At 42.4% G+C, this 23,877-nt stretch overlaps 1 long non-coding RNA gene across 1 annotated transcript; it reads left to right on the forward strand.

The window, feature by feature from the left end:
• The first annotated feature begins 10,398 nt into the window (after positions 1-10,398).
• On the forward strand, positions 10,399-13,901 carry LOC139079422 (uncharacterized). Its single transcript, XR_011533064.1, has 2 exons — positions 10,399-10,482; positions 13,749-13,901. It is a non-coding gene; the product is annotated as an uncharacterized lncRNA (long non-coding RNA).
• The last annotated feature ends 9,976 nt before the right edge of the window (positions 13,902-23,877 follow it).

A 23,877-nucleotide genomic window follows, 5' to 3' on the forward strand; every position in this document is an offset into this window, starting at 1 on the left:
ATGGGGGTCGAGTGCCACGCGTTCTGAGCTCTCTGCCTTCGGGCAAGATGGCTGCGCCCAGTGCGGTTGCTGGGGCGGGGGCGGTTTCTCTTGTGCACTGGTCTGGATTTGATCAGTTCTGTTCTCTGGTCTCCTGGGGCCCTGGGTTTATGGGGTCCCCGCACACGGAAGCTTTCCCCTGTCAGTGGGTTTCCACTGCACTGGTCCTGGGACTCCTAGAGGATCCCCTGGTCACGTGGCCTCTCCCCCGCTCCTTCCTGGACCTGAGCAGCGATCCCGGTTTCTAGGGGAGTGAGTGATGTTCTCTCCTACCCCGTTCCCGCTCCTCCGAGGTGGGCAGCAGGGGCTCCATCCTCTGTCTTTTGATACTGTAGGTCTCTGAGTCCTGGCATTAGGTTCATTAGCTGAAATTCAGGGTTTTTTTCAGTCCTTTGTTGTACTTTGGAGGGGAGAGAGTCCCGGGTCAGCTTACCCTGCCGTTTTGCTCTGCCTCCTTCCCCTTACTTCTGTTTTCAAAAAATTATTTCTTAAATCAATATGCAGTAAAATGGACTTTCTTTATATGTATAGTTCTATGGATTTTAACGTGTGACATTTGTGTATCTGCCCTCACAGCCAGGGTACAGATGGTTGCACCACCAGAAACATTTCGTGGTGCTACTTCTCCGTCATCCCCTCCCCTCACCCAGGCCCTGGCAGCCTCTGATGTGTTCTCCATCCCTATAGTTTCGTCTTTCTGAGAATGTCATTTAAATGGAGTCATACAGAACACAACCTTGTGACACCGGCTTCTTTCACTTAGCATAATGCCTTTGAGATTCATCCAGTTTGTTGCATGCGTCAGTAGTTTGTTCCTTCTTATTGCTGAGTAGTATTCTATTGGGTAGATTTATCACAGTTCACCCTTTCACCTATTGAGGGACTGTTGGGTTGTTTCCGGTTTTGAGTGATTAAGAATAGAGTTAATATTAACATTTGTGTACAGGTTTTTGTGCGAACATAAGTTTCATTTCACTACAGTGAATTACTAGGGCTGGGATTTCTGGATCATATGGTAAGTATATCTTCAACTTTATAAGAAACTGCCAAAATGTTTTCTAGAAAAGTTGTGCCATTTTGCATTCTCACAGAAACATATGAGAGCTTTTGTACAAGGATCCACATCCTTGTCACCACTTAGTATTGCCAGTATTTTTAATTTTAGTCATATGTGTGTAGAGATATCTAATTGTGGCATTAATTTGCATTTTTGTGATGCTTAATGATGTTGAACATCTTTTGGTTTGATATCCATGTATCCTCTTAAGTGAAGTGTTTGTTCAAGTCTTTTGCCCATTTTTAAATTGTTTCATTGTCTCACTGTTGAATTTTGAGAGTTCCTTATACATTCACGATATAAGTCTTCCATTGCATATGTGACTTGCCAATATTTTCTCCCAATATGCAGCTTATCTTTTAATTTTTTAAATAGTATCTTTCATACAGCAAAAGGTGATACTTTTGATGAAGTCCAATTTATTAGTGTTTTCTTTTGTGGGTTGTGCTTTTGGTTCATGTCTAACAGCTCTTTGTTTAACCCCAGGTCACAAAAGTTTTCTTCTAAAAGTTTGAGAGTTTTATTTTTACATTTAAAACTGTGATCCATTATAATTTTTTAATAAGTTATGAGGTTTAGGTCAAGATTTGTATTTTTACATAAGGATATCCAATTGTTCCAACCTCATTGTCAAAAAGAATATTCCTTTTCCATTGAATTGCCTTTACCTTTGTCAAAAATCAGTTGACTATATTTGTATGAATTTATTTATGGACCATCTATTTTGTTCCATTGGTCTATGTGTCTACTCTTTGACCAATAATACTATATTATCTTGATTATTGTAGCTTTTAGTAAGTCTTAAGTTTAGGTAGTGTGGTTATTCTAACTTTATTCTCATTTTTAACAATTGTTTTGGCTATTCTAGTTGCTTTGCCTTTCCATATATGTTTGAGAATTAGCTTTTCTATAAAAAATCGTGTTGGTATATTGTTTGTAATGGTATTAAATCTCCAGAGCAATCTGGGTGGGATTAAAATATTTACTTTGTTGAGTCTTTGAATCCATTAACATGGTGCATTAGTCCACTCAGGCTGCTGTAACAAAATACCATAGACTGGACAGCTTAAGCAACAGAAATTTAATTTCTCACAGTTCTGGAGACCAGAAGTCCAAGATGAAGGTGCCAGCAGGGTCATTGTCTGGTGAGGGCTCTTTCTTTGAATTGTAGACAGGCTGCCTTCTCACTGTGTGCTCACATGACCTCTTTGTATATGTGGAAGAAGAGAGAGAGAGAAAGCTCTCTGAGTCTCTTCTTATCAAGATACTTATCCTGTTAGATTAGGGCCCCACCCTTACAACCTCATTTAACTTGACTTCCTCAGAGGCGCTATCTCCAAATACAGCCACACTGGTGGTTAAGGCTTCAGCATATGAATTTTGGGGGACACAAACCTTCTATCCATAAACACATGGTTTGTCTCATATTTAGGTCTTTAATTTTTTCATCAGTGTTTGTAGTTTTCAACATATAGATCTTGTACATTTTGCTAGATTTATACCTACATATTTCATTTTCAGAGCTATTGTAAATGCTACTGTAATGTAAATGGTACTGTATTTTTAAATTTTGGTTTTCAATGTTCATTGTAGTATGAGAAATATGATTGATTTTTGTGAGGTGACCTGGTATGCTGAGGCCTTGCTAGCTTATTTATTAATTTTTTTTCAGATTACTTAGGTTTTTCTATGTAAACAATTGTGTCATCTATGAATAGGGGCAGTTTTATTTCTTCTTTTCTATTTGGTATGTCTTTTATTTCTATTTCTTGCTAATTGCACTGGCTGAGACTTCCTGACATTGATTAGGACTGATGAGAGTGGACATCTTTGCCTTGTTTCCAGTATTAGGGATAAAACCTTCAGCTTACCCTAAGTGTGATGTTGGCTGTAGATTTTTTGTAGATGTCTTATCAGGTTGAGGAAGTTTCCTTGTGTTAATTTGCTGAGAGTTTTTGTTATAATGGATTTGGATTTTTTCAAATGCTTTTTCTGCATTAATTGATATGAGCATGTGCTATTTCTTCTTTAGGATGTTAAGATGGGAGATTACATGATAGAGTTTTAAACATGAACCAGCCTTACATTTCCCTCATAAACCTCACTTGATTGAGGTGTATTATTCTTTTTAGGTATTGTTGGGTTCAGTTTACTGATTTTTTTTGAGGACTTTTGCACATATGTACATGGGGGATATTGGTCTTTAATTTTCTTGCTTGGATTTTCATTGGTTTTGTCTGGTTTTGGTATCAGGGTAATGACCTCTGGACTCATAACATGAGTTGAGGAGTGTTCTCTACTCTTCTATTTTCTGAAAGAGATTTATAGAATCTGCATGATTTCTGTTTTAAACGTTTGGTAGAATTCACAAGGGAAGACACCTAAAGGTTTTTTGTTTTTGAAAATGTTTAACTATCAGTTCAATTCCTTAAGACTTATAGAACTGTTCAGATTATTTATTTCATCTTGAGTGAGTCTGGTTAGTTTGTGTTTTTTGAGGAATTTGGCCATTTCACCTCCATTGTCAATTTTGTTAGTAGAGTTGTTTGTAGTATCCCCTTATTATCCTTTGGATGTCTGTGTAGTCTGTACTGAGACCCCCTCTTTCATTCTTGGTGTTGGTAATTTGTGTTTTCTCTCTTCTTTTCTTTGTCAGTCTTGCTAGAATTCTATTGATCTTTTCAACGAATCAGTTACTTGTCTCACTGATTTTCTCTATTTTTTTTTGTTTCAATTTCATGGATTATTGCTCTTTATTATTTCCTTCCTTTGGCTTGCTTTGGCTTTATTTTGCTATTCTTTTCCAGTTACTTAAGGTGGAACCTCAGGCGGTCTATTTGAAACCTTTCTTTTCTTCTAATATAAGCATTTAATGCTATAAATTTCCCTCTAGCACTGCTTTAGAGGCATCTTACAAATTTTGATGTGTTTTATTTTCATTTTCATTGAGCTTAAATGTAAAAAAATATTTCCCTTGAAATTTCCTCTTTGAACCATGGATTATTTATGTGTGTTGTTTAATTTCCAAGAGTTTGGGGGATTTTTCATTATCTTTCTGTTACTGGTTTCTAGTTTAATTCTATTATGATGAGAGAACTTATGTCCATGATTTCAATTCTTTTAAGTTTGTTAAGGCTTAGTTCTAAGTAAATGGTGAATATTCTATGTGCACTTGAAAAACAATGTGCGTTTTGCTGTTACCAAGAGGAGTGTTTTCTAAACATCACTAGAGCCAGTTGGTTGGTTGGAGTTGCTCAGGGCCTCTTTGTCTTCCCTGATTTTCCATCTACTAATTTTATCTGTTACCTAGAGGGGCGTGTTAAAGTCTCCAAACATAATTTTGTTTTTTCTATTTCTTCTTTCAGTTTTGTCGGTTTCTGCTTCAAATATTTTGACGCTGTGTTGTTAACTGCGTACACATTAGGGAAGGTGTGTCTTCGTGGTGAATTGACCCTTTTATCATTATACAGGCATGCACTGTAAAAGAACATTTTGGTCAATCATGGATTGCATATACAATGGTGGTGCCATAAGATTAGTACCATAGGGCCTAGGTATGTGGCAGGCTATACCATCCAAGTTTGTGTGAGTACACTCCACGATGTTCACACAGCGATGGAATTGCCTAACAACACATTTCTCAGAATCTATCATTGTTAAGCAATGCATGACTGTGTAACGTCCCTCCTTGTCTCTGGTAATTTTCTTTGCTCTAAAGTTACTTCATATGATATTAATATTGCCAGTTCATCTTTTTTTTCCATTAGTGTAATGTCCCTCTTTTTCTCTGGTCATTTTCTCTGAAGTTACCTCGTATGATATTAATAAAGCCATTTCATCTTTTTTTTCTCTTTTATTAGTGTTCACATGGTATATCATTTTTCATCCTTTTACTTTTAACCTAACTATAATGTTACGTTTGAAGTGAGTTTCTTACAGACAGTATATATAGTCATGCATCACTTCACGACAGGGATATGTTCTGAGAAAGACGCTATTAGGGGATTTCATTGTTTTTTGAACATAATAGAGTGTACTTTCACAAACCTAGATGGTATAGCCTGCTACATACTTAGGTTTGTATGGTACTAATCTTATGGGACCACCAATGTGTATGTGGTCTGTCATTGACGGAAACGTCACTATGCAGTACATGACTGTAGTTGGGTAGTTTTGTTTTTCCCCTTCTAAGAGATTATTACTCCATTTTTCATTTGGTATGTTTAGGCCATTTACAATTAGTATAATTGTTGATATGTTTGGATTTAGCTACACCATTTTATTGTTTGTTTTTTGTTTGTTCTCCATATCTTTTATTCCTTTGTTTCTCCTTTCCTGCTTCTTCTGGGTTACTTGAATATCTTCAGCATTCCATTTTAATTCTGATGTTTGTTTTTGAAGATGGTGATCTTGGTGACATTTTTTGAAATTTTGCCATGAAGAAATATTGTTTATTAATGTTTAAAGAGTTTCCATTTCTTTTAACTCAATAATAATAATAGCAGTTATGATTTAGTGGGCACCTGATATGTGCCCTTTCCATATTTCAACTATAATCGTCATAACAATGCTGCAAAGTTGGGTAATTTTTTTTTCATTTTATAGCTGAATAAAACTGAGAATTAAAGGGACTTAAATGCCTTGCTCAAAGTCACTTTAGTGTATGGAAAGGAGTCAGGGAGTCAACCCCTATTTAGCTCCAAAGCTTGTGTTCTTTTTACGGCAACTTTCACAAATTTGGCACATATGACTTCAAGATATAGAATTTTACTAATTGTCATGGTTATGAAATTACCTGACTGTTAAAATGATCAATGCAAAACACATTTTGTACTATGGCAGATAATCCATTTTCCCTCAGGTTTATGCCTCATGTGGTAAAGACTTTTTTTCCCCCTGTGACCAGGAAACTCACCGATCGCCAACGCCTTAGTTAAGCTTCCCTGATGATCTGTCCCCAGCTATAAGCAATACCACACTACTAGTTTGGCTCTACTAAAGATAGTTTAGTTACACTTGGTCATTCTCTTTTTCTTTTGCTCCAGATGGTATCCCAGTGTCTCTTGTACCTCATTGTTATGTTGGGATTGTATGTTGATGCAGTGGTCTCTTTCCATTTTTATTGGATCACAAAACTCCATAAAGAGTGGATGGTGTATATTTTCTTTTGATGTTAAGTCCTAGGACTCTGCCAGTGGATATTTTATAATGTCTGCTGTATTTATCAAGTAAACAGTTTTACCAAGAATCTCCCACTTGCTGTTTATGCTGGGTATTTAGGCTCCAAGAGATGCTACAACTACACAACCTGTAAGTTCCGCGTTTTCCAGAAGCTTTGGGTTATGTAGTGGAGATGGTCCATTAAGCCACTTAGATACCATGCATCAATTTTATTTTGCTGGTGATAATCAGGAGATGGTCCATTTATCAGGAGGCATATATTTTGATGTGATCATCTGAATGTGTTCTGCCCAATTTAAAAACAGTGTTTTAGATGTTAACAAGGAGAAAAGAAACTAGCATTTGTTGAGTGGGCATCATATAGAGTTACTTTGCATGTATTATCTTCAATAATTCTTTCATTGAGTCTGAAATGTAAGTATCGTTACTATCTTATTTCACAAATTGTGTAATTTATGCCTGGAAGGATTAAATAATTCATGCAAGGCCATATAGATTAGAACTGGGGGAGCTGATATCTAGTTTAAACTATATGACTCTAAATTCCATAAATACTTCTAGTAATGTATCTGCTCTGCCATTCCCCATGCTGGTTGTCATCAATCATATATCTCTAGAAAAATTCTGCATTTTCTGTTATTTTTGCATCTGACTCTTAGTTTTACTTCTGCTCCATAATAATAATAACTGGTAATGGTAAACTGTGTAATGACTAATAGCACAGACTTTGGAGCCAGACTATCTGGGTTCAAACTCCAGCTTACTATTTATTAGCTGTATAACTTTGGGCAAATTGTTTAATTTCTCTGTGCCTCAGTTTCCTCATTCAGTAATAATAGTACTTAATTCAGAGTCTTGTTATGAAGCCTAAATGAGTTAATATTTGGAAAGTTCTTAGAATAGTGCCTGGTACGTTCTAAGTGCTATTCATACATGCTTGTCAAATAAGTAACATTTGTTTGTCATTTATTGTCTGTTGGATAGTTTGCTAAGCCCTATAGACATAATACCAAATATAAGGAAAGAACTATTATTATCTCCATATGAACGAGGACACTGAGGCTTAGAATGGACAGGAACTAGTCCCAGATCATACCAGCAGTAAGCTCATTGTGGAAAACCAAAAAGAATATGAGAGGAGACTAAAATTCCCCACAATCTGTCACCTGGAGACTATTATTGCTAACATTAGGAGTATTTCTCTCATTCTAGCCACATCATGTAGATTCTTGAAATCATTGAATGTGCAATTTTCCGTCTTCATTTTGTCCTTTAACATTATATTAAAAATTTTTATCTTATCATGTCATTGAATTATTTTTTGTTAACATTGTCTTTTGTGGTTGTGGAATATTTCATTGTTTGGATATAACATTTTATTTAATCCCTCACATTTTGGACATAAAGTTGATTTCAGGCTTTTTGGGTAATAAATAATGTTACAACGAACATCTTTGTTTGCATTTTGGACTTTTTCTCAGGATATATTTCTGGGCTTAGAATTACTGTGTGAAATGATCAAACATTTTTAAAGTCTCTTAAATATACAAATAAGCTAATATTTTCAGAGAAACTTACATAAACTTATAAGCAAAAAATGCAGATAAAATGTAAAAAAAAAACAACTAAGTTCTCGAGATATATGTTTTAAAAAAATTAGATTTTTTCAGTTTGAGATAATTGTATACTCACATACATTGGTAAGAAATAATACAGAGAGATCCTGTGTACTATTTACTCCATTTCTTCCAACGGCAACATCTTGCAAAACTGTAGGACATTATCATGACCAGGATACCTTCATTGATACAGTCAAGATAGAAAACATTTCCATCACCACAAGGATCCCTCATGTTGCCTTTTTACAGCCATACACACCTCCCCCCAGGTCCCATCCTGATTCTTGACAGTCACTAATCTGGTCTCCATGTCTATAATTTTGTTATTTCAAGAATGTTATATAAATAAAATAATAAAGTGTGTGGCTTTTAGGATTGGCCTCTTTCGCTCAGCATGATTCCCTGGAGATTCCTCCAAGCTGTGTGTGCGGATAGTTTGCCCTTTTCGTTGCTGAGTACCATTCCACTTTATGGATGTACCACGGTTGGTTTAACCATTCACCCACTGAAAGACATTTGGTTTGTTCCCAGGTTTTGGCTCTTATAACGAAGCTGTTATGAACATTTGTGTACAGCTTTTGATGTAAACACAAATTTTTATTCTCTGGGAAAAGCCCGAGTGCCATTGGTCGGTTGTATGGTAGTTGCATGTTTAGTTTTGTATGAAACTGCTGAACTGTTTTCCAGAGTGACTGTTTTATTTTTCATTCTTAGCAGCAATCTACGGAAGATCCAGCTTTTTGGCTCCTTGGCAGTATTTGGTACTGTTACTCTTTTTCGTTTTAGCCATTCTGAAAGGTGTGTAGCGATAGCTCACTGTGTTTTTGATTTGCGTTCCCCTAATGGCTCACGTTGTTTAACATCTTGTCATGTGCTTATTTGCCATCTGGATATCCTCTTCGCTGACATGTTGTTCGTGTCTTTCGCTCATTTCCTAGTTAGACTGTTTGTTTTTTAATGTTGAGTTTTTATATATTCTAAATTCTAGTCCTTTGTTTATATGTAGTTTGCAAGTATTTTCTCCTAGTCTGTGACTAGTCTTTTCATCTTCTTAAGAGAGTCTTTTGCAGAGCAAATTTTAATTTTTTCCTGAGTTCTAATTTATCACTTTTTCCTTGTACGGGTTATGCTTTTGTAGTCAAGGCTAAGAATTCTTTGCTCAGCCCCAGGTCCCAAAATTTTGGTAGGGATTGCATTAAAGCTATATATCAGTTTGGGGAGAATTAGCATCTTTACTATGTTGAGTCTTTCAATCAATGAACATTGTATGTCTTTCAATTATTTAGGTCTTCTTTGATTTCTTTCACCAATATTTTGTAATTTTCAGCATACAGATTCTGTATATATTTTGTTACATTTACATCTAAGCATCCGTTTTCTTTGGTGTGATTGTAAATGATTTAGTGTTTTTAATTTCATTTTCCATTATTATTCCATATCATTATTATAGAAATGTGATTGATTTTTTTATATTGATGTTGTATCATAGAACCTTGCTGTTCTTACCCTTACTAGTTCTAGGAGGTTTTTTTTGTTTTCTTTTTTGCCAATTCTTTGGGATTTTCTACATAGACAGTCATATTATTTGCAAGGAGAGACACTTTTGTTTTCTCCTTTCCAATCTGTATTCTTTTTATTTCTTTGTCTTACTTTATTGTAATATAAACTTCCAGAACTATGTTGAATAAGAGTTGTGAGAGTCATATGTTGAATAAGAGAGAGGAAAACAACCTTGCCTTTTCCTGATCTTAGGGGAGAGACATTCAGTATTTCTTCATTAGATATGAGAGTTGTAGAGTTGGGTTTTTTGTAGAAACTTTGTATCGAGTTAAGGAAATTCCCCTTTATTCCTAGTTTGCCGAGAGTTTTTAGCATGGACAGGTGTTGCATTTTGTCAAATGATTTTTAAGACATAGGCTTTTTATCATTAAAAATTTTTGTAAGGTACTCAGGCAACGATTTTTGCAGGCTGTGCATCTCCTTCCCTCAAGATGGATACAAGGCACCAGACCTGGCCCAGGACTTTTCCTCTTCAGTGACCTGTCTCACTGTGTGAGGTACCATTTTATTTTCCCAGGCTCTCAGGAACTGGTCTATTTTTCATGTTCTGTGAAAAATGTGAAATCTTTGTTTATTAAAATGCAAATATTTTCCTTATTCAGACCTCCCAGCTTTTTCCACTCAAGTTTTATTTCTGGTTTGGGAAATGTATCTTCTTCAGAACTGACTGTCAGGGTGGTGATACAGTGAGGGATATAGAAGCTGATTTAGACCTCTCTGTCTTGGATTATTCCCACCATTCACCTGTGGAGCCTTCTAGAATAACTTACTCAGGTGACTTACCCACAGTGGTGTGCTGATCAGCTCTCAGAAGTGGTGGCGACCTCTGATTTGTTGATTTCCATGATGTAAATACACCCACCATGGCTGATTGTAAGCTACCATTGTGACTTCACTGAACATGGGTTGGGAAGAGATGTGCCCACTTAGCCCTCATGAACCATACAAGCCAGCTCCACCACACAACCACTTATACATAACTTCATGCAACACCAGTGACAGCCACCCCTAACACAGACTGCCCAGGTACTTAATTTCCCAGACTATTATGGGATTGCTGCATTCTTTTTTCTTAGCGTCCTTAAGAGTATTTGAAAGAAAGTACAGGTGGTCAGCCCTATAGGAAGGGAATTTCATGAGCAGCAAGTACAATGTTTTTGGCGTATATCAATAGTTCATTCTTTGATATGGATGAGTAGTAGTCCATGTATGGATGGACCAGTTTGTTTAACTCTTCACTGACTGAAGGACATCTAAGTTGTTTCCAGTTTTTGGCTATTTAGGATAGAGCTACTACGAACATTCACGTACAGGTTTTTGCATGAACATAAACCATTTTTTTAATTTCCCTTTATTATCGTCCTTCTTTCCTCTTCCCTCCACCCAAAACGACTGAAATCCAGGAGTTACATTTTATTTTCCTTGTCTTTTAACTCCAAAACAAGATGTAAAAGAATTACTGGAAAAGTCTACCCTTAGCAATGAGATATTCGAATTTTAAGAGAAGTTGGCTACTGGAAGCTCCTGCTCTGGATATGGACAGGTCTTGAGCCACACATTAACTGTAGCGAAATGTCTGTCAGCGTTCACACAGCATCACGGGAGTGGTTTGACGCTTACCCTGCTCTCCCACTGGCTTTTAGGACCTGCTGACATCTGCACACCCACAGCATGAGCTTCTCCTGCTCTGCGTCCAGGTCAGAGAGAATGAAGACTTTCTAAGCAAATAAACTGCTGGGAACCCAAAGCCAGATCCCGCATTATGTGGCTGAGCTCTCCCAATCATACACTCTCGAAATGCATCTTAGATGCCTGTGTTGACTGATGTTGGGCTGGGATCCTGACTGAGCAGATTTTCATTTCTCTGAAGCATGGCCTTCATAAGGGGGCACAATGGCTGAGTGACTAGAAATGTGGGTCCAGGGCAGGCAGCCTGGGTGTGAAATCTAGCTGTGCTGGGGATTAGCAGTGAGACCTTGGGGAGTGTCTCTCACCTGTCTTGTGCTCAGGTTTATCATTTGTCAAACAGTATTTGCCTCCTACAGTTGTTATGAAGGTTAAATGAGGTAAGATGTGTAAAGCACCTAGAAAAATGTTTGGCACATTGTAAGCACTCAGTACATTATTATAACCATCATCCTTATTCTCCTTATGCATGTCTTGGGAGTGCAGGAGAATCACAGGGCCCATTCTCTCCCTTGAGGGCTGTTCGCCTCACAATCTTGGCCCTCCCTTCTCTGTGCAGACGTATAAGCCTTGAGGTGGATGGCTTCTTGGCTCAGCCCCACAGCTCCCACTGCCCTGGAGCTCTGCCGAATACACGAACTTTCGGCCCCTCCGCCCTCTGCACTGGATCCTGGAGGTGCTGCTCGCTCCTCTCTCAGAGCTGGCCTGGCACATGGCTCACACAACATCTTGGAGGCAAACAGAAGCCAGCTGACCAACCCGGGAGGTGTGCCCTTGGTAACAGCTCTCCTAGGCTGCCTGCCACCCGTCAGCTCCACCTCCTTGCACAGCAGCCAGTCCTCACAGGCCACCCAGCCTGGGCTCAGCTCTCAACTGGCATGTCTCTAAATCCCTGGTGGTTTCTCCAGCGGGTAGGGGAGCTGTGTCCTGCCACCAGCATCCACCGCCTTGTTCTCTTTCAGCATCCTCTGCAGGTCTTTTCTCTCTAACCGATCCAGACTCACTGCCCTTTGGCACCTCCTTCAACTCCGGGACTTGCATTTTCTCCACATGTAGCTCGGGGGCAGTCTGCATGTACATGGGGTGGCAGTGCTTCGCCCAGATCCTATCAGGTCCTTTCATTGCCACTGGCCTGCAACTCCTTGAGGCTGAAGTGCATTAATGTTTGTGGCCTGCCAAGACCCAGCAGAGTGCCTCTATACAGTAGATCAGTATTTATTAAATGAATGCTTGAACAAACGATGAGTTTTTTAAAGCATTGGGGGAAGAATCCTGCTAACACGGATCCCTGCCACCTCCCAGGGACCCGCTTTCCACGGGAAAGTTGGCCCATAATCCCGGCAGCACTCCTTGGCGGCTGACTTTCCAACTGTGGCTTTACACCTGTTTCGTTTTATGAAATTTATTGGGGAAGCATTTTAGCTGCTATTAAAGTCAGATATCATCCATGACAAGCCATTTTCCTCGAATTAGCCCAGTGAGAAATATTTCTAAAGGCGTTAAATGAAATGATCCAGATGCTTCCCATGGCCAGCTGGACTAGCAGCCCCGTTCGGTCCCCAGGCTTGAATACGAGTGGGTTATGTTTTCAGTCTACTCCAAGCAGCAAAGCTGCTGGTAATTCTCACACTAATAAACGAGTCTTTAACAAATTCTACCAAGCAGAAGTAACAGGAGAATTTACAATTGTGTTTTCAGTAACTTAAATGAGATAATACAGTGCCTGGCATATAGTAAGTGGCCAGTAAATGCTAGCTGTTGTGATACTGGACACCACTACCAAGAATTGTTGCAGAAAAATAACATCAAAGAAAGATGGGGGCTGGTAGGGTAATATATTTTCAAGGTTTAGTAGAAAATAAAGTCATCTAAATAATTTGTTTGAAGTGAGGAATAAGGAAAGTAATGCTGAAAAAACAAAATCACTTTAATAAAAATAAAAGCCATGAAAATATAGGAGTTAGGAGAATTGATATAAAGCCAAATAGGCAATGTGCATTTCATAACCTGTGTTTAAAAACATGAATTACATGCTTATGCACTCACCCTAGAACATTTCACACACTTAATCAAATCACAGTCTCAAACTGCTGTTCCAGAAAACTTGAGATCCACCAAAACCACATCTCCAACAATGCCGGAAGTGGAAAATTGTGATTACATCCTTGCATAGTTAGTTCAAAGGTTTTTGGGTAAATGCAGAAATCTCCATTGAAACCTGAAGCTGTGAGACACGTCCTACACAGCTCTGTGATTCCACTGTGGCTGTGAAAGGCCACCTGCGATGTCATCAGAATGCCTGAACTCGTGGACTTGGGGAGGGCAGCTTTCAAGACTCCAAGATTTGGACCCTTTCCCCAAAATACCTTTTTTTGGCTTCCTGATGGCACTATTTCTTTGCTTTTGTTATTAGTATGAAGAGATGATCTTGATCAGCTTTAAAGTAAGTTATCAGCTTTTGTTTTAGTAAGGCCTTTTCAAGGTACTACTTCAACCGTGTTAATTTTAGGTGTACCTGTCTCTCACAACTTGAGTTTATAAGCCTGGAGACAGAATTTTATAGCCTGATGCCTGTTGATGATTATCTTTCATTCTTGGGTGAATAGAATGCTGACTCGTACACAGCCTGCGAGCAGGAGTGGTGATCTTGGTGGAAGAAAATGGAGCATGCTGTCAGCAGCCAGCCATACTGGGTCATCAGCCAAGAGACAGACACGGACCAGGTCTTTTTCTTAATTAAAAAAATTGTTTTTAACCACTTTATTGAGGCCTGATTAACATGTAAAAAGCTATACATAGTTAATGAATACAATTTGATGAATTTGGGGATAAGTATACACCCATGAAACAATCCCCACCTTCAAGGCCACAGACACATCTATCACCTCCCAAAGTTGTCTCTGGCCCCCTTTATTATTGTTATTATTATTATTATTATTATTTCATGTTTATATGTGTTGTTAGAACACTTACAAGATTTATCCTCTTAGAAAGTTTTAAGTATACAGTACAGTGTTAGCAATGGACACCGTGCTGGAGAGTAGATCTCTAGGATGAGGTTTTATCAGAGCAATACTGTTGGACAATCTAAATGGAAGAGAAGATGTACCGCAGCCCAGACTTTCTGATGGGGACCGCTTTAAAGACGGTGGCCATGACGCAGTGCAGGGCCGACACTGTGGGGACCAGACCAGAGATGACGTGGTGCTATCAGCTCAGAGGAACGAGGCCCACGAGGGACAGTGGGCATGGAGCTGATTTTGCCCTGGGTGGGAGAGCACAGCCTGGCACGATGGGGCCTCCCCACCTCATCCAGCAAAAGGGTGGCAGGATTTTACTCCAGCAAAAAGCTAGAAATGGATAATATTTTTGCTTCAGAAGTATACCTGTGAGGTAGTTTCAGGGTTTTCTCAATAAGTACACCCTGAGCAGAGGCAGTTGTCATAAAGCAAGACAATTAGTGAACTTTCCTAGGTAACTTATTCATAGTACAAGGAAAATCCTCATTTCCTCCTGAATTTATTGGTTGGTCAGTCAATTATATTTACATTTTCAACTCACAGGAAAATATCAGTAACTTTTTTTTAATCAGGGAAACAAATAAACAATGACAACAAAAAATAGAAATTTTTTTTCAGAACTTGGCAAAAAGGCAGTATTTTTAAATAAAAATACAAGACTTTTATGGTTTATCTCAGGGGATTAAAATGAATGGGAACTCACCTTCTGGACGCTTGCCCTGTCACAGCAGCATCTTATTTAGCACAGACAACTTTCTTCCTTTGGATTTAGAAGCAGAGCTTAAACCGAACTGCTAATTGACATTTAGTGAAAAACAGTGTACGGTACATTTTATTTCCTCATTGCTATAAAACTGGTTTAAAAGAATGAGCCTCATGAAAGGATATGACCCAGACCATAAAATGTACGTATTAGAGTTCTTTGATAACTCACGAAGGGGAAGTTCTCGCCTCTTAGTAAGTGCAAGATCCTGCGATGCGGCGCGGCCGGCGGCGCCGGCCTCCGTCTCCGCCGCCGCCGCCGGGGCTCAGGAAGCCGCGCGTCTCCGAGGGGCCCGCCTCCTCCCAGCGCCTGCTCTTCAGCATCCAACCTGGGGTCCAGACACCGCGAAGCTCACGGCAGGGCAGGAGGGAGATCCTGGCCAGGCATCCTATCTAGGTCCTGGCAGACCCAGAAGATAGAAACGGCATTCCCAGGATTACAGAAGTCAAATTCGAGGCTAGCAATGCCCCTCCTGGGGCTGCACTGGTGCAGGAACCTCATTTACATATTCATTCCTTCATCCATTCTTGTGTGTGCGTGTGTGTGTGTGTGTGTGTGTGTGTGTGTGTGTGTGTGTGTGAGGAAGCTTGGCCCTGAGCTAAAGTCTGTCGCCAATCTTCCTCCTTTTCCTTGAGGGAGGTTGGCCCTCAGCTAACATCTCTGCCAATCTCCCTGTATTTTGTATGTGGGACCCGGCACAGTAGGCTTGACGAGTGGTGCTAAGTGTGCACCGGGATTGGAGCCTGCGAACTGCGGGCCACTGAAGCGGCGCCCGCGGGCCCTCCTTCATTCATTCTTCTGTTTGTCCTTTCCCCAAATGTGCGTTGAGCATCTGTAACGTCTCAGGCCCTGTGTGGGGAACACTGCAGACGTGGTCTCCACCCTCGTGGACTTGCAGTGAGAAGAGGAAGCGTGCTCAGCGCTTTGATGGGGGAATATAGAGAACAGTAGGGACTCAGAGCAGAGAGGAAGACTCCAAGGACGGGAGGCTCTGGACTCCACAGAGGCGGGGGAGGCAGGTAATGGGCACCTGAATGTCCTAAGGGATTGTGTACCCAACTGGGTGGTGTTTTACTGGTCACACGCACTGCTGTCAAGAGGATTCTGGGCCAAAGAAGTACCAACCGCTGCAACCTCAAGGAGGTAGGGAGGTGCTGAGGGCCCCAGCGAATGAGCAGGGACTTGGGGCGGGTGGAAGAGGTGGCCAGAGTGGGGACCTTTGAGACCAGGGTCAATCAGCTGAGACCACAGCAGGCCTATCCTTCGGATGGGATAACTGGGCAGCCTAGGTTTAGAAAATTTCTGTCTTTAACAGTATCCCACGGGTGCAATGGAAGATGTCAACAGCATAGCCTCCTTTCAAGTGTGTTACCTTGGGTGACCCTAACACTGGTTGAATTGCCTGGGAGCCCCACACCTTTCTGGGGACGGCCCTGACCATAGCGGTATACAGTGGGTGCTATCGTGGGTGGATTTTGCTCATTGCACCTCAGCATCCTCAGTTGGGGGGCATGTCAGACCTGCCGCAACACTGGAAGTCCCAGATAGGGTCCAGAAGTCCCCACGGGAGACGCATCTGAGCACCGCTCTCCTTGGTCACCATAATGCTATATAATCTGTACTCTTTCCTGCCAGACAGCCAGACGCCTTCTTAGAAGTTGTGGGAGAGAGATGAATATGAGATGGAGCATTTTGCCTAGAAAAGAATATTATCTTTCAGGAATGGTTCACACTATGGGATTGTACCGAGATTATGGAATTGGACTAAATTATTTTTTCTCCACCAGCTGGCAAATGGGTCCACTCATGACCCATAAAGAAGCCATGTTTAGGGCCGGCTCCGTGGCCAAGTGGTTAAGTCCGCGCACTCTGCTGCGGTGGCCCAGGGTTCGGATCCTGGGCGCGGACATGGCACCGCTCATCAGGCCACGTTGAGGCTGCATCCCACATCCCACAACTAGAAGGACCAGCAACTAAGATATACAACTGTGTACAGGGGGGGTTTGGGGAGATAAAGCAGAAAAAAAAAAAAAGATTGGCAACAGTTGTTAGCCCAGGTGCCAATCCTTAAAAAAAAGAAAAAGGGAAGATTGGCAACAGTTGTTAGCCCAGGTGCCAATCCTTAAAACAAAAAAAGGAAGATTGGCAACAGTTGTTAGCCCAGGTGCCAATCTTTAAAAAAAAAAGTCATGTTTATTCGTATGTGTGAGTGTAGCTAAGCAATTTTGTGACCTCTGCAATTTGTATAATGGAATATTATAGGTCTGCTTAAAATAATGATTTAGGTCTATATTTAATAACCTAGAAAGCTGTCCATGACATGTGAGAGTGAAAAAAGCAGGTCCCAAATCTTTAAGTCTGCTTTGATTCTGTTTATGTAAAATTGTGTGTGTGTGTGTGTGTGTGTACTCATGCATAAAAACAAGTCTCAAAAAGTGTCCACCAAAATGTTCACATGGGTTCTCTCTGAGTGGTGATATCAGGTGACTTTTTTTGTTTTTCATGTTCTCCTCCATGCTTTTCTGGATTGCCTTAATATATCTCTACAGTGAGAATGTTTTGTTTTTTATAGAAGCTATTTTCATTTTAAAAAACAAAATAAAAACTTCGTAGCTTTTGGGAGCTGGATCATTATTTACTAAATTCGTGTCAGACTATCTAAAGGCTTGGATAGGACGCTAAAATCCTTTTGAGAGATGGATGGCCTGGTTGAGCGCGATTTCTGTGAGCAGTCTTTATCCCTTCTGAGACGCTGCCTCATGACTGCCTACAGACCAGCCTGCTCCATGACCTGTACCTTTCTCATATAGGAAGCAATCTTTCTTTGACGTCACTGTGGCAGACGCTGAATCCTGCGACACTGGCTCTTCTCATATACTAGTGACTGAATTCCTCAGAGATGTGAAGAGGGAAAATAGCTCATGAAAGTTGTTGATATTATTTTAATTTCCTTAAGTGCGGGATAAAGTCTGAGTAAGTCATCAGAGGAAGAGGTAAGAATTCAAATAGGGCTCTGGCTCTTCGGGTAAGGAGTGGCTCCAGGCTGGGTTTAATTTGCGTCCTAGCCCATTCACATTTCTTAGGGGTTTGTCTATGAGTTCACTAATTGTTTCTTCTGCTTAGCTGTGTCTGATGTTGAAGCTCTCTGTTGATTTCTTCAGTTCAGTAATTGTAGTATTGAACTCTAGGATTTCTGCTTGACTTTTCAAAACTGTTTTTATTTCTTTGTTGCTTCTTCTTTTGCTCATTTATCATTTTCCCTGGAGGTCAGCCTTTCTAATGAATACTGCATACCAGGCTGTCAGCAGCTGGTGTATCAGAGAGCCTTCTGGGAGCTGGTGGTGAACACCAGACCTGATCAAAAGCAGAGCGGAATTCAGTGTGTGAGAGCACTGTCCTTTCCTCTCCCGGCCCGTGGAGCCCATCGCACATCAGTTCAGTGAGGAGTCACTGTGTACCGTGTCCAGCTTGCCATGGATATCCTGGTGTAAAGTTACAGGATATTGGAGGGAAATTGTTTTTTAATCTAAAATGTGTTTAGAGTTCCTAAACTTGGCTTAGCATTCTAGGAGTGAATTTTCTAGATGAGTCAGGGAGATGCTGGGTCCTGACAACATGCTGGCCATATCGAGAGCTATTTAAGAACCAATGCCCGCTTCAGGCAGTTCAGACATAAGTCCTGCTCGCTCTCCAGCCCCACACCCTTGTAGGCTCGTCTGCAGCCGCCCCCAGGCCCAGCCACGCCAGCCTCCTCTGCTGTTCCTCAGACACACCAGGCCCACTCTGACTTCAAGGCATTTCCCCTTTCCTTTCCTCTGCCCAGATCTTCTCAGCTCAAACATCACCTAGCAAAGTGGACTTCCCTATAAAGGTAGCCGCCCACTCCCTACCCAGTTACGCCTACACCCTGTGACTCTGCTTGATTTTCTATACAGCCCTTATCCCCACCTAACATACTGTGTATTTGCTTATTTGTTTACCCCACAGAATGTCAGCCCCGTGAAAATAACTATCATCTGTTTTGTTCACTACTGTGTCCCTAGCACCTAGAACAGTGCTTGGCACATAGTAGATACTCAATAAGAGTTTGCTGAATGAATGAATGCTTGAACTCGATTTACCCACTGGACATGTTCCTGAGCAATTGTGTATAAATTAATTATCACCAATGGAAACACGTTTTATTTATTTATTTTTTTTTGAGGAAGATTAGCCCTGAGCTAACCACTGCCAATCCTCCTCTTTTTGCTGAGGAAGACTGGCCCTGAGCTAACATCCATGCCCATCTTCCTCTACTTTATACGTGGGATGCCTACCACAGCATGGCTTGCCAAGCGGTGCCATGTCCACACCTGGGATCCGAACTGGCGAACCCTGGGCCGCTGAGAAGCGGACCGTGCAAACTTAACCGCTGCGCCGCCAGGCAGGCCCCCTGGAAACAAATTTTAAGTGCACTAGGAGAGAGCTGTTGTTCAAACGGACCTTATATCTCATCAATCCCTTAATAGGAATTAGGATTCCTAGTTGGGCTTTTGTTTTGACCCAAGTTTTAGAGGTAGATTTTCCTTCAAGCAAGATCTGCCTGCATCTGACTACATGCATGGTGGAGAACATTTGGTGGGTCATCCAGACTCATCTGAGCTTTCTGTATAGATGGCATCATGAACAGAATGATCGCTACTTCTGGGTCTATCGGCCCCTAATGAAGACCAGCCAAACTGAAGGGCTTCGTGGAAAATACTAGTTGGAAGGAGGGATGACATTAAGACATTAACAGCCAGGCTGGCCCCATCTGCTGTGTCAGGTCAGCCCTTCAGTTGACGGTCCTGGGGCGCTGACACAGCAGGGTGGCTGTCTCCCCTGGGGAGGGGTTTGCAGACTGCTCAGGCAGTGTGCCGGTTGGTTTCATCAACAAGTGTCAAAGCCATGTAGCCCCTTTGGCTGTGAGGTCCTCCCGGCATGCACTGGGAGTGCCTGGCCCGGAGCCTGCACTTGGTGGGTGCTTAATTAATGTTCGATCAATGATTTCATTATCCGAGAGACCGTGGGGAGCAAATCTACCTTGAAAGTGCTTTTTCACCTGTGGAGGTGCTTTCATCCCTGGCAGGTTAGGGCTTTCTCACATCAGCAGCCCATGAGGCCCCGTTCTTTCTTTCAATCACCAGGAGAGGGTAAGAATAAGGGCTGGGTGGGGCAGATCCAGATTTCGTGGAGCCAGAACTGTTTACAATTTGAGAGAAAGAGTACGAAATTAGGCACAGGGTCTGGGGAGCCGCCTGGAAGCTTACGTTTCAGTAGTTTGACAGTCAATCTCCTTCTGGGGCTGGCCCTTAACACCCTCTGGGACCGGCTTTGTCAGGGGCCTCCTGGGTGGGCTCCCGGAGGCCTGTTTGCAGGCAGGATGGGCACTCCCTGGGAATGAACCTGTGCTAAGGAAGAGTCAGGCTTGCTAATAATAATAATAATTAATAATAATAATAGTAATAACGACGGCCCCGTTGTCAGAGGACGAGTTCTGAGAAGAGTGTGAGGACTTTTTCTCAGAGCTGGTCTCTCTCTGGCTCTCCAAGATATTGCAGCCCAGAGCAGCACCCAGGCGCCCAGGGATAAAGTCCAGAATGAGACAGGAAAGGCGTCTTCCTGCCTCTGTCAGGAGTGGGCTCCAGTGCCCAGAGAGTACTGGTGTCACGCTAAGGTGGGGACAGCTGGACACTGGCCCCAGAGACTCCAGTCCCGGCATCTTCTCATGGCCTCACGGGCAGCAGTGAAGGCTGACAGACTTGATAATAACAGTAACAGTTGCCCTTGGCGGGGTGCACACGTGTGGGTGACTTCGTGTCCACTCTCCCTAATCCTTACAGGAACTCTGCAAGGCAAATCTCATCGCCCCGTTTACCGGCGTCTAGCATGGCGGACTTGCTCACACACACTCAGGGCAAAAGGCAATGTGGACGATTCTCTCCAGCTGACCTGCACCTCCCGATGAGTCCCCAGCCTGCTGGGTAGCACAAAACTGCGTCTTGCCAGTTAACAACCCCTAAGCCTTCTTCTGGTTTTAAACCCTTTCCTGTCTAAATAGTCAGGCCTTCTAAGGTAAATCGCTGTCAGGGCTGTGTAATGGTCTCCGTTGGATGCCTCCCTCTCCCTTGGTGACCACACACTCCTGCCTCTGCTCTTCACTTCTCCTTCTCCCTGGAGACCTTCCTGGGTGTTGGCAGGACCCACGGGGCCTCCACAGTCAGGGGACGGGATCTGGACACTCACTGCTCTACTCCACGGGCCAGCCATCAGGGAGGGTGAATGGACTCGTTTGTTCTTCCTGGGTGACACGTGTCTCACGCTGGCGGAGTCTGGTCATCTGTGCTCTTGCACAGTCTGTATGAGGCAATCACTGAGCACCTTCCTGTCTGTGCTGGGGCCCACGGAAACTTCTGGAATCCCAGATCCCATGCACAGGCCATGGGAGCCTGAGGAGCAGCCTCGGCCCACTTGTTTGGGGGGACACTGCACTGACTCCCCACTCTCTCTGGCTCTCGCTGACCCTGATCCCCAGGGCTGGAAAGGGCCACAGCTGCCACCTGTGTCACCTCTGCATGCTCTCCCGCTTAGCATGTAGTATAACCCTCTGACATAGCCCAGGGTCTATCTTCAAACTCTTTCTGTGTGACCCCTCAAAAACTTCTGGAAAGCTATGACCTCTTTTTCAAGTTGATATCAGATGTTCTTCATCTAAATTAAATAGTCACAAAGGATGTAATTTCTGTCATAGTGTAAATATTGACATTTTAGAATAAAGCTGTTATAGCACTCTTTTAAATTTACCCAATGAAATCTAAATACCGCAGTGATTTAATACCCACAGTTCAAAAACCACACAAACTCCTTTTTTTTTTTTTGAGGAAAATTAGCCCTGAGCTAACATCTGCCACCAATCCTCCTCTTTTTGCTGAGGAAGACTGACCCTGAGCTAACATCCATGCTCATCTTCCTCCACTTTGTATGTGGGACGCCTACCACAGCATGGCTTGATAAGTGGTGCCATGTCTGCACCAAGGATCCGAACCGGTGAACCCTGGGCCACCGAAGCAGAACATATGAACTTAACCACTGTGCCACTGGGCCGGCCCCAAAAGAATTCTTTTTTAACAGTGGGAAGTTTTAAGATGTTTCTTTTTCTTCCTGAAATTGTATTTCCATTGCACTTGTCCTGCAGAACTTTATCCTAATGTGATATATTTTTATGCTTGAAAGTCTTTTATTAATCATCCTATCATTCTTCACTTCAACAAAAATATGAATGTACATTGAAAGTTTTAAATTGTTAATTTTTTTGGTCACCACAGCGCTCTGTTAGAAAATGTATTATGGATTAAATTCTCATTAGAATTATTATTAGTACACACTTGATCAAGGCAATATATACACACACACATGACATATTTTTATGGTTAACTATTAGACATAAAAACCATTGTGCTGGAAATGTCTGTCCAGGAAATGGGTGGGAGCCCGTCACGGGGATTCAGGTGGGCTCAGCAGACACCGATATTTCAGTGCCCTTTCATGTGTGCTTAGAGGGTTTTGCACCTCAGGAAAATGCGTCTTAGTAAGACTTCAGGTGGCTTCCTTTCTCTGTGGCATGAGGCAGGAGAGAGGGAAGGAAGTGTGGCACACATCACACTGATTTCCTTGTAACTCTCCAGATCTGGGCTGCCTTGGAATGTGAGAAGCTTCTGGAAGTTTGAAGACCATTATCCCCAGCTCTGGCTTCTTGGAATAAAAGGGGAGCGATCCCACAGGTCCCACCCTCTTCTTCTCTGGGTCACTAAAGCTCATGCAAAATGCTCGGGCTTAGAAGGCAGCAAGAAAGTACAAATAACAACCACTGCTTTAAACATGTCAGTGGATTACCTATACAGTAGAGATGAGGAAATTAAGGCCTGGGGATGTTAGGAGAGCTTGTCTAAATATGGAGTCAGTTGGTGGCACAGTAGGAATTTGAATTCAGGTCTGGAATCCTTCCTCTTTACAGGACTGTGATTTCAAAGCTAGCCTGAGGTGGCTGCATCAGAGTCGCCTGAGTCCCCTTGTAAATGGTCTAAAATTCCTGGGCACCACCTTCAGCGGGTCTGGAGCTGGGCCTAGACGTTTCTTGCTGTAAGAGTTCCCCAGATGATTCTGAAGCGGGTCAAGGTTGAGCCATGGAGCACACCCGAGGAGAGTCTGCACCGTTCATGAGCAGAGAACGTCCCCTCCCTGACTCACAATCGAGGCCCAAGAGGGAGGGACTCGGCAGGCGGTCTCCGAGCACGGAGTCAGGCGAGCCCGGAGGCACCTTCTTGGTCTGTGGGTACCATTCAAAGGGCTCCGTTTGGAAGCCCAGGCTCCTGGGACCTGGGAATCCTGGGTCTCCTGGGTCACGGGGAAAGCAGGACGGAGCACCTTTCTTCTGGCAGCTTCCGCTTTTAAGGCACCTGCCCAGGACTCTGGGGCCCTCCTTCTGATCTGTGAGAATCCCTGTGGCCCTTGAAAGTCAGTCTGGAGTGAATTCAATATCTTGGGAGAAGGGTTGCCAGCTATCTCCAGTGTGGAGCACTGGAACGGCTTGCTGTGAACCCATTTCTTTGCTAGATTCAGCTCGAGGACGGCCCTCAGCACCTGCTGGCAAGGCAGCATCTTCCTCTGCGCTCCTCGCTGGGTCCCTCCTCACGTCCTGTTTCCTGGGCTGTTCTGACGCTGGCAGTCCTCCAGACTAATTACCAACCTCGAAGGGCAGCTGAGAGGGAGGGTGAAATTGGATGCTGAGAGTCTTTGAGTTTTCTTCTGGGGTGGAAAGACCTTGAGGAAAATCTAGTATCATTAACGGTCGCCAGGCTCCGAATCCAGCTCCGTCCCTACCCTCTGCTTTAAGCTCGGCTGGCAGAACAGTGGCAATACATGCCTCTCCCTAGC

This window comes from Equus przewalskii, chromosome 25, assembly GCF_037783145.1.
Source record: "Equus przewalskii isolate Varuska chromosome 25, EquPr2, whole genome shotgun sequence".
NCBI lineage: Eukaryota > Metazoa > Chordata > Mammalia > Perissodactyla > Equidae > Equus > Equus przewalskii.